Raw genomic sequence first — 12,603 nt, forward strand, 5'->3', positions numbered from 1 at the left:
GCCACAGGTACATCTCAGACAAACACCTATGAAATAACTTTAGCCAACACAATGTTATTTTCTATTGTATATTTGATGAGAAACTTCTGTCTTGGTGTTATCACTCTTCTTCTACAGAGCTATTTAGTTTTTACTGCAGCTGTTGTGCTTCATTTTAAGAGAAGTAAGTTATAGGTGAGACTTTGGTGTAATATAAGCCCTCTTTTATTTTAAGCCTTATTCAATAAGTGCTTAAAAGAAGGAATAGATTTCTTCAAGTCTACAGCAAGTGAATGTCAATTTTCTGACTGTAGGGAAGGCTGCAAGACCTTTTGAGCTATGGGCACGGAATGACTTTGACACTGAATTACTTCTATGCCTTAATATGACAGCAGCAATTGGTGAATTGTGGATATTGTTATTTTTTTGTACCAGGTACAAACCTGAATCAAACTCAGGATCTTTTGCTTGCTTTTATGCCACTGAGCTACATACCTAACTCTAAATTGTGATTGTTGAATTTATTGTCAGTTTTAGATAAAAATTTTAATGTAAACATATTTAGGTTTGTTCTTCCTAAATAATTTCTAGGAATATTTTAAAGTGTCTACATAAGCTATGACTTTGGAGCCAGGCTTCAAAATGTGTATTATTTATGTCAACATATTACAAAATTATTTATGAAGATGTAACTACTGGGAATATGCATGCAAAATTCTAACAAGTATCTGGTGGGAAAACTTTCTAATAGAATTTAAATAAAAACATTGATCATTTGCCAACAAGTCTGTGTGCTGATACTGTCTGATGGCAGTAACTATGAGTAAATTGTGAACAGGGGCATACATATCATAAAGCAAGTGCCTCAGAACCCAACCTAATGTCCATGTTGATCCCCAGGTATTTTTCTCAGTGCTGTTGTATTATATCTCCCTTTAAAAATGCAATTCCTATAAGCAACAAATCTTCACTGAAAATCAGGGAAAGACTTGAAAATTCATTCATATTTTATAGAAAAGATTGAAAGGAACTTTGATCTAACATGAAAATCAAGTTTTATAAAATAGAAAATAAATAAGGAACTCAGATTGATTACAGTGTGACACAATTATGAGACAAGTTTGTCTCATAATTGAGACAATTATGAGACAAATATGTCATTGGATGAAAATACTTTGTTCTTTATACCATCAATTTTACTTGTGGTTCTTTATTAATTTTTGAAATACTAAACTTTTTAAAATCTTAAAACAGGTGTCAATAGTCTAACAATTTAGCTTTATAATATTTGAAGTCTTTTCACACATATAGATTAATATAATTAAATAATTATAATATAATTAATCTACTCATTCTCATCTAATTTGTATTTATTGATGGAGAATATATTGTGTGTCACATACCACTCTAGATTCTAGAAATCTGACTGTAATAAAGGAAGGCTAATAATAGCCAAAGTAACAACATAGAAAATATTTTAAAACATCATAACAGATGATCATAAAGTGCAAAAAATAGATATACTTGATGCAGTAAAACAGCTGAGCAGAAATATAAACTGGGTTTTCAGAGATTATCTTTCTGAGAAAGTAGGGCATATATTCTTGCAATTTGTAGCCTAAGTCATTTCCCTAACATGTATTTCCTGAAAGAGTTTGATTGGTTTGTTTACTGTTTCTGGACATACAAAAGTTACCAGAAAGTAACTTAAGAAAAATGTAAGAAGAGTGAGGAGAGGTACTGAATGAATACCTTGATATTCCTGATCTGCTTAATTAAATAACAACAGGCTTCCTTCCAGAATTCTTAAACCAATTTACAGAATTTTCTTGAATGTGTTTTGCATTTATTGCTCTATAAACATTCCTGCAGGTACAAAATTGATGTTTAATTTGAGGCACAGATAGTAAAGAGGTGCCATCATCAGTAGGCCAGATAGAACAAGCTTAGAAAGAAGTGTATTCCACATGAAGGAAACTGTCTTAGAGTTACTTTTTACTTGTTGCTGAGACAAAACACCTGAAGCCCAAAGTTGGGAAAGGAAAGGTTTATTTCTTACAGTTTTTGGAGGTTTTAGTCCACACTCAGTTGGCTCCAAGGCAGGCGGGCATGGCTGGGCCACAGTTCATGGAGGTTGCAAGTAGCAAACAGGAACCAGCAAAGAGCAAGACACACCTTCTTCCTGCCATTACATCACATCCTGGCTCCACCCCTATGTGGGTGTAGCACTGACATCATCAATCCAAGCACTAGACAATGACCCAATCACAAATGCATAATGCAAACTCATGAGGCCTGGTGGACACAGACATAAACCATGACATTCCACCCCTGACCCCCAGGACTCATGTACATCCATTATACAAAAGACATTTAGTCCACCTCCAAGAGTTGCCAAAATCCTAACAGTTTCAGCATTGCTGAATAGTCCAAGGCTCAAGTCGCCTCCAAGATCTATGGTAAGCTCTTAACTGTAATCACCTGTACAAATGAAACAAGGTTAAAAATTTCTGAAATACAAAGGCACAAGGTAAATATTACCTTTCCAAAAGTTACAAACAGTGGAATAGAAAGCATTGGAAACAAAGCAAGTCCAACATCCAGCAGGACAAATATTAAGTCCTAGAGTTTCATGCTCAACATCTGAAGCAATCTGGTTGCAAGCTCCAAAAGGTTTGGGTGATTCCAACCCCATGGCACTTCCAGGGATTTCAGCACCCACAGATTTTCTATTAAATCCTCTCTGCTCGCTTTTTTCAGCTTTCCTTGAATCATCCATGTTCCTGGATTTTCCAAACTTCTGGGGTCTCCACTGCACCTTTGGCTTCACACATCTTCACAAACTGCCCTTTCAGGGGCACACTGCTTGGCCTTTGAGGCCCTTTGCAATCAAGGTGAAAGCCCTCTTACCCTCAGAATTTGTGCATTATCCTTGCACCTAAAATCAGCACCTTGTGGATGCCACCAAGGTCTGCTGCCAGCTGAAGCACTAGCCAGGCTTTTCTCTCTCTTGGCTGTAGGGGTCAGTTGCCTGGATCACAAGGCTCTGTTTACCTGATTGTGAGGAAAAGCTTCTCTATGTTGCCGCCATTCTGGAACCTTATGTGGCCTCTGTCGCCATTCTGGAACATGGCGCTCCGCAGCTTTCTCCTCTGAGAAAATTCTTTTACCTGTGCAATGAGGCTGCAAAAGGTGGGAACCTGCTTCCTGGGATGCCCAGGGCCATCTTTCTTATCTCTTTGTTTCCCATCAACAATCAAAATCTCAACTCTGTCTTTACAATCCACAGCCTTCCTGGAATTTTCCTTCTGGCTAAACTCACAGCATTGTAAATTATCCTGCTGGGCTCTTTGCTCTTGATTTGAAACATAAAGCTGGCTGAAAGCCCCCAACAATAGCCATGCCACAGCCTCAATGTTCAATTGCTTTTAAATTTCTTTTTCAAGATTGATCAGTCCATTGCCCTTTGTTTCAATCTCAGGCAAAGTCTCTGGGCAGAAGCAAAATGCAGACAAACTTTCTGACAAGCCTAAACATACATCATGGGGAGTCCAACAACCAATGCAGTCCTCCTTCCCAGAAGAAACCCCCCAAGCCTCATCTTTACCATCAGGCTTTCTATCAGCCTTCTGGTCTCCTGAGCTCTGACCAGAATCTCCTCTACAGAATAGCCTAAGCTGCTCCAGCTGTATGCATCCAGGCGATATGTCTGAACCTTTCCAAACTCCGGCCACAAGCCATTTCTAAAGCCTCTCGAAAAACATGGTCAGATATAGTCACAGCAAACGACTCCACTCCTCAGCATCAAATTCTGTCTAAGTTACTTTTTACTTGTTGCTGAGACAAAATACCTGAAACCCAAAGCTGGGAAAGGAAAGGTTTATTTCTTACAGTTTTTGGATGTTTCAGTCCATACTCAGTTGGCTTCAAGGCATGCAGGCATGGCTGGGCCACAGTTCATGGCAGCTGCAAGCAGCAAACAGGAACCAGCAAAGAGCAAGACACACCTTCTTCCTGCCATTACATCACATCCTGGCTCCACCCCTATGTGGGTGTAGCACTGACATCATCAATCGAAGTACTAGACAATGAACCAATCACAAATGCACAATGCAAACTCATGAGGCCTGGGAGCCACAGACATAAACCATGACAGAATCAGATGACTGTAACAAGCTTTCTGAAAATAGAATTAGTGTGTTTAGACTCAAAAGTAAGAATAAGTGCTTGCTTCAGCAGCACACATTCTAAAATTGGAATGATACAGAGATTAACATGGTTCCTTTGCAAGGATGACATGAAAATTAATGAAGTGTTTCATATTTTCAAATATATTTTTGTGTGCTTAAACTAAGAGTGAGAAGATGAGATTAGAGATACATCAGGATTATGTGATGTGGAGCTTTGTTAGTCAGTGTAAAATGTTTGACCATTGTTATAGAAGTGAAGCCACTAAATGCTCCCATCTAGGGAATAATATTGTTTAAAATTTAAAGACATCACACTGACTCTGATGTGCAAAGAAAAGATAAACACAAGTGAAAACATGGTGAACCATTAAAAAATATTAAAGAGGTTCAGAGATAGACAATGGTGTTATTAGTTTTAGAAAAACACTGGAGAAGGACAAAATATAAATGATATGATATATACATTCATGGATGTATAAGACCAAATAGTGGATCAAATAGATGAGAGAAAGACTGACGGATAACTGTTTGGTTCTTTGGTTGACTTTTTAATGAAATAAGACTTAAATATTGGGAAGGGAATCTAGTGATGAGGGGACACAAGAGGACAGGAAGGGGAATGGAAGTAAATGGTTAAAATATGGTATAGGTATATACCAGCTCTCCAATGTAAATGTAATATTATAGATCTCAAACATTATACTAATAGAAATCTTTCAGAAATAGAGCATATAAATACTGTATAAAGTATACATATTTAGCACAAAAGAATTGGTTGTATAATGCAAAAATTTTGGCATACAAAATATTCTTGTTAAATGTCTACTATGAATTCATTTTGTATCACTAATTAGGGATGAAAAATATGTATGAGAGTGTAAAATACTAATGAATTTGAAAGATATTAATAAAACAGTTCTTGAAGTATAATAAACATCTTAAAAGAGTGAACAAGAATCTACAAGTATCTAAGATAGTAAATGTGTATTTCTAGGTATCATTTGCTTGATATCTAAACTGGAAATTTATTTAACATCATGTTTGTTTTACTTCTTCACTTCCCTCATAGTACCAAGAATTCTGCAAAGCATGCAACTATAGCCCAGAATGTTCACAAAGATTTAAGAATTAATGTTTATATATTTAATGACTGTATAATTTTCAGCAGTGATATAAAACAATTTCTGAGTACAACTCCCTTGTAAATGGTTCTTTGTTCTTTTGCAAAGGAAACATCTGGAGAAGAGTGACTTCTCCTTCATGTGGCAACTATCTCAGAGCATTTGGTGCCCTCACACACAATTTCTCTATCTAGAAAGCAATGTAAATATGTTATGAGTAAAAACCAAGTAAAACAGTATGCAGTGTATTTGAATAAGATGGGATATAATTAAGCTTTTATATATCTGAATCATGACATTTCCCTCACAGAGGTTTATATTCATTTAATTGTGTGTTTAAATGGGTTTATGGTGAAGCTTTGAGACTGTGCCTTTCCATCCCACTGAGACCAGAACCATAAGCACAGTTATCCTTCAAAGCAGAGCAGTCAAATATGTAAATACTGCTTTGTGTTGAGAAAGGACATGCAAGTGGCAGGATCCTCTGACCAACAGGCAATTGAAATGTTGGCAAGTTCAGTGATTTTTTTTCATCTTTTTGCTTGACACTTAGTAATACTGACACAAAAGAAATACATATATTCGTATGTGGCAGCATAATATTTCCACATACCAGATATACAAATATACATATACATATATATATTTGTCTGTGTATATATACATACATACACAGACATATTTATGTACACACATATTATACAGGTAGATTAATATGTATGCCAGATATATATATATATATATATATATATATATATATGGTATATGTATATATACACATACCTTACATATGTTACTTTGTTTATTGATTTATTAGAATAAAATATTTATACTCAATTTGAAATTAGCCTCTATATACCATTACACTACAAATGCACACACACACACACAAAAAAAAAAACATGTACACACACATACACACACATGCAGTGTATAAATGTCTAAATAACTTGCTTATGGCTTTTGGTAGAAAAAAGGCCTAAAGTTAATCAGCTCTGCCCTTATTTTCACAGGTTGTAGAAATCATTACAGTTTGCTGCAGGGGAAAGAGGGGTATTTTTTTCCATCCAAGAAAATAAACATTGAAGAAACAAAAATCTTAACATTACTATGTAATGGCATGCAGAGACTAATCTTAAATTGTACAGAAGTCTTTTAGTTTCAGTGAAGAAATGAACAAAGTAAAACATTAGTAAAATTTCCTTGATATTTCAATTGATAATTTCCTTGATATTTCAAAACTACAAATTTTGTCACTATTTTAAATTTATTAGTTTCTGTATTTCTTTTATCTTAACATTTATACTCACCCCTTCATACATTACCACAAAATATATTTACAAAACACATATTCTGTAAGACTTTTAGACAAGCTCAAATGCCTGAAGCCCTTAACTCCATTTGGTAGGTATATAATGGGATGTTTTAATTTTTAACCTGAAGGAGCTCACCCAAAGATTTAAAGTGCTTATGGGGATTAATCTATTGTTGAAATGTGCTTTTTAGACAGATCCATTTAAGAATACTAGTGATTAATAGCTGCAGGAATTTTTTGTTTCACCAGTCATGGCAAAGCATGAGGCTATTTTTGCTTTTGAATCATCTTATTAGGAAAATAAACATTCATGAAATTCTAGTCTTGTTATTCTTAAAACTTTTTTCCTCCATTAAATGTAATATCAAATTAATGCCTTCAATGAATGTTTTTCTAATTCATCTAGTTCTCCCATGGAAAAACTTGAAGATGACCAGGTAAACATGCTTTCGGAAGTTTTAAGATACATGATTTAGTTAACAGCTAGAAATATGAGTATCCTGATCATACATCAATAGTAATACATGAATCTTTGATTAGTCACATTTCATTGGGTTTGGGGATGGAAAATATGTCTGTGACTTGGTTTTGTACTTATTTTGTGTTATAGCTTCAGAAAGTTTAGTTTTGTCTATGATTTTTCTTTATTTTCTTTTTTTTTTTTTTTCCATTCTCTCCTTCCTTTCTCTCGTGTTCTAATCAAGGCCACTGAGAATGAGATCAGTAGCATTTCTGGTAATGATAAGTGTTACAAAGCAAGAAATGTGATTGGCAGTGCTGGAAAGGAATAATTCCTATTTATTCTGGGCAATCAGGGAAGCCTTTACTTCTCACAAAGCGATAAATGTAAAGGGCACAAGAGAAATCAATAAAACAAATTTTTGAAGTTAGATATTTATGTGTTCAAGACAAAGTTGGAGAAGCCATGGCTTAGTGAGGATTTGTGACGTGTATAAGCATATGTTTTCAATGAGTTGGAGATGTGGAAGATGGGTATAAAGCCCTGCGTAGTCAAGTAGGTCATTGTGATAACTTTGGGTTATTCAATTCAGATTTAAGACATTAGAAAAATTTTGCCAAAAACTATAAACACATGTGAATCACTCTGTCCTCTGCACTTAGAATGTCCTTTGTGGAGGAAGACAGCCACTATAAAATATTATGGTGATTAGTAGCAAACATCATGGTAGTTAAATTTTATTGAATTGTGTATTCATTTATAATGTACTTCTTCTTAATTTATTTCTAAATAATTTTTATCTTTAAAAAAACTGAGTATAAAGTACAAACATCTCCCATTTGCTATAACTTTCAAACTCTGATAGTTTCCTGTATTTCTCAGATCATTTATCAGTTATAAAACATTACCGTAAAATAATTCACATTCTGTTCTACAGTCTCATTGAAGATAAGGCAGTGGACATTGTTAATCTTGTATCATGATATGAAACCCATATTGTTTTCATCACTCTGGTTTGGTTATATTTGATTCCAGTTTGTCTATTCATAGTAGATTTGATGGCATTGGCAGCTGTTTCAAAGATAACAGGATATACTATGATAACCATTTTTGATTTCTTATTTAACTTAATTTGAAGCCCGGTATTGCTTTCACTCTCTTGATTGAATGATTTTATTTGAATCTTTTTTGTTTGATCACTGTCTTTTTTTTGACTGATTTTATTTGAATCTGTTTTTGTTTGATAGTATCAAGTCTGAGGGTATAGGCAACTATATTGAAGACAATAAGATTCACCATGATACCCATTCTGGTTTGACTATTATCTTCTTTTGAAGTCCTATAATGTCTCCAATGTTTTGTTTTTGTTTATTTTGTCCTGTACTATTATGTTCAATTTTATTATGCCTGATGATATGGGCAATTCTATTGAAGATAACAAGACACATTATGGTAGCCATTGTTGATCACCTTGTATTTTAGTTTTAAGTCATGTACTATGTCCATCCTTTTGTTTCCACTGACCTCATTTTGTTTTCTCTCACTTGGTTTTATTCTCTTCAAAAAAATTGTGTCTCATCGATTTTTAAAATGTGGTAAGTAATGTATACATTGCAATTTACCAGCCTGACTGGTGAACAATTCTCAGAAGACCAACTATTTTTACATCTTTTTTTCCCTCTGATTCTCTGAAAATAACTCATCTCTTAATCATTCCTATAGTTTTGTCATTTCTAGACAGTTTTTTTTTTGTTTTAACCAATGTTACAAGTATATAGTGATGTTTTACTTGGTTTTGATGTAGAAAGCCCTAATGACATAAAATGTTGAGCATTTTTCTTTATAATTAATAGCTATGTGTATCTCTTTTTTGGGTGAGACTTCTTATTTACTGCTTTTGCCTGTTTTAAAGTTGGTTTTGATTCAGTATTTTTGGCATTCAATTTGAAGCGGCACAGAGAGAAGGAGAGAGATAAAAAGGAAACACGGAGGCCTTAAATGCTGGCATGAGAGAGCTTCACAGGACAGGGAGTACCCAGAGGCTCTCAGAGGAGAACAAAGAAGTGGGATTACTTTTATCAGTTTTGGCTGGGGAGGAGCTAGGGAGATGAGCAAAATGACATATTAATCACTGATTTGAAGGAGTATCTGCCTGTGTAAAACAGGAATCAGAAAGACTTACGGGGCTTGGCTTGGAAGCTTGGTGTGAAGTCTTGGGATTGGAAAGGGTTTAGCACACCTTCAAAAAGGGAGCTGGAGATTTATCTCTGGAATGAGAAGGAGAGCATAGAAGTTACTCTTGAAGAGATAATTTGTTTTTTCTGGGTCCAGTACCAAGTTGGAAGGGTGTAGGTAAACCCCAGGCCAGCAGAACCTATCAGGTTTGTTTTTTTCTCATTACATTTTTCAGTTGTTTTATTGGTACATACTTGCGGCACATAATGTTTATATTCATTTTAAGGATTAGCTACATGTACTCTTTATTTCATTTCTACTGTTTATTTTGCTCTCACTTCCATCTCTAGATCCTCTGCCCTCATTCTCATTTATTTTTTAGTTCATGTTTGTATCACATGGTGGTTACATTTACTGGGGCTGGTTTATATATATATGACTTATCTTAAATCCTTTTATACACCCCCACACACCCCTTTGTCTCCTACCCCCTTTTCCCATTTGCAAAACAAGCTATCTTATTTTTTTCGGTCTTTCGTTTTAATCTTTATTTATACTTTGAATTTTTCATATGAGAGAGATTCTGCTTTATTTAAGTGTGTGTGATTTATTTCATTTAATATTATATTTACACCATGCATTCATTTTTTATAAAATTGTCTTAATCATATCTTTATATTTTCCTCTTTATTATATGCAAATAGCACATGTACTTTACCCACATTTTTGTTGATGGATATAAAGGATGCTTCCAACATTCAACTCTTCTGAGTTGTGCTATTACAAAAGGACATGCATGAATCACTGTGATGTGATATACTTAACTTGTGGGCACAGTGCCTAGAAGAATACCTGACTCAAATGGAACTTCTATTTTTAGCTTTTTGAGAAATCTGCATGTTGATTTCCGTAATGGTTGTACTAGTTAAGTCCCCACCTGCAATGTAGGAAGGCTCTTTTTTCACTGCAACCTCATCAACATTTGTTATTATTTGTTTTATTGAACTTAGCAATTCTTTCTGGAGTAAGGTGAACTCTCCGTGTTGTTTTCTTTTATACTTCTCTAGTGACAGTGGAAAGCTGAACATTTTTCATGTACTTATTGCTCATTTGTATTTCTTCCTTTGAGAAATATCTATGCAATTTGGTTGTCCATTTTTTAATTCTTCTTTCATATTGGTGCTGTCAAGTATTTTAGTTCTATATATATTTTAGATATTAGGCCTTTGTGGACTAGCTGGAATCTTTTTTTTTCTATTCTATAAATTTTCTTTACTCTGGAGGTTCTTTGCTTTGCTGTGTGGAAGCTTTTTCCTCCCTGTAAATACAGAGGGATTTTTAAGCACAAATATTTAGGCTAGATATTCCTATCTTTGTCACCACTGAGTGTATTTTCAGTCGCAGTTATTTTTGTAGATTTTTTTGTATAAGTTAGAGACAGTTTCTCCTATTTCAACTTTGCTAAGAATTTTTATTCTGAGTGATTTTGCAAAATGCTTTTTATCTTCATTTATTATTTAATCATACTAATTTTCTTCTTCAATTATGAATTTGTTCCAGTGTATTAGTTAATTTCTGAATGTTTAGCTAGTTTTACATAACTGAAATAAATCCCTGGGTCATCATGTATAATCCCAAGTAAACATTTTTAGAGTTTATTTGCTAATAGTTTGTTAAGAAATTTTGCATCTGTGCTAGTGGAAGATAATATTTTGTGGGTTTTTTTTTTTTTTTTTTTTGCTTTATTGTGTGTTATTTTCTTTACAGTCTTTATTTGGTGTTATGGTTTATACACTGTGTCTATTTGAGAAGTCTAGTTTAAGTTACTCAGCAGCTATACATCCTGAGATGTAGAGGACAAGCCCCATTCTACGATATCGATATCGTTCCTTGTGTCAATTTGAGAAGGTCAGAAGTTTAGGCGATTGAGCAGAGCTCCAGCCTCCTCAATTTGTAACATCTTCAGCCTGTGCAAGAAGAGAGCATGCAGATGGTGTGAGTGCTGCACCCACCTCAAGGGAGTACCTGCATATAATAAAAGGAACTGACTGCTGGTTTTTCCAAGGAGCTCCAGTCTTTGTCTTCAGCTTGGACATCATCTCCTGGCTTCTGGCACAGATTGGCTTCTGCCTGGGTAGATTCTTCAGTGTTCCATCATAGGCCCATCTGCCTCCTAACACGGACTTGTACAGGACTCTGCAAACTTTAGCCCTTAGCTAGACCCTTCAGCCTCTGCTCACTCTCTCATCCGACTTTGTGGCTCAGCATTGTAAGTCAGCCTTGTAATTTCTTACAGATTTGTATATATTGTGTTGTATCTATTTGTCTAGTAAACACTGACCCATACATTTGGATGTGAAATATCAGCAATGCTAGCCTAATTAGATGATTTGGGAAATATTTCATTGTTTAATTTTGAAATCAGAACTCAATAATTGGTATTATTTGTTACTTAAATTCTTTTGAATATTATACCCATAATCCTGGCTTACCGATTTATATTTTTTGCTTCAACCAGCTTAATAGTTAGACTCCTGTTCTGATTGTCTATTTCTTCTTTTTTGACATTTTATGTCTTTTAAATTGATTCATTCAATCACATCAAATTTATGACACTGAAATTGTTCATAAAATATAACTTCTATTTTTCATAGTATTTGTATTCATAATTCTGTCATTTCTGATGGTAGTAATTTTTGTTTTCTAAATTTTTCATATGTGTATCTACAAATGCATAGTTTTATTGATCTTTCTGATTTTATTGATTTTCCTCTATGGTTTTCAAATTTTTTATCTGTGAAGATTTTCATTATTTCTTGTTACTTTGGAGTTAATTTTTCTTTGTTTTTTAGGTGGAAACCTACATTCTTTATCTCAGATATTTATTTTTTCTAATAAATAAATTTTTCATAATAAATTAATTTTTCCTAATTTTTAATGTTGCTGATATCCTTACTTGTTAGTGTTTTTTATTTTATTTATTCTTGCTTTAATTCACAGTTTTCTCTTAAATTTAATGTGGTCATTATATACCACAATCATGTATTAATAAAAATGAAGATAAATAAATTTAATGTGCTCAGAATTTTATAACTTCCTATCTTAAAAGCTGTATTTTTTATTTTTCTTTGCTATTATCTATTAAATGCTATAAATTTTCCTTTGACTCCTTCTTTTCCTGAATCTCAAATATTTGTTAAATTGTGGTTTTTTAAATTAATTTTTTGCATCAAGGTGGTATCTTTGATTATTATTTATAAATGTTCATTTTCATTTGTAATACTTTGTCATTTCCTCTAGGTTTCTATTGTGGATTTCCACTTTAATTCCATTATGTTTTGAGAGCACACATTGTGTGATTTC

General features: G+C 33.9%; 1 non-coding gene across 1 annotated transcript; it reads left to right on the forward strand.

Moving 5' to 3' along the window:
• Window positions 1–4,202: 4,202 nt before the first annotated feature.
• LOC111758410 (U6 spliceosomal RNA) lies at window positions 4,203–4,306 on the forward strand. The gene has a single exon (XR_002792587.1). It is a non-coding gene; the product is annotated as a U6 spliceosomal RNA (small nuclear RNA).
• Window positions 4,307–12,603: the final 8,297 nt, after the last annotated feature.

The sequence above is a fragment of the Cavia porcellus genome, unplaced genomic scaffold (assembly GCF_034190915.1).
Source record: "Cavia porcellus strain 051 isolate PalLab524CR breed Dunkin Hartley unplaced genomic scaffold, mCavPor4.1 scaffold_2, whole genome shotgun sequence".
Taxonomy (NCBI): Eukaryota; Metazoa; Chordata; class Mammalia; order Rodentia; family Caviidae; genus Cavia; species Cavia porcellus.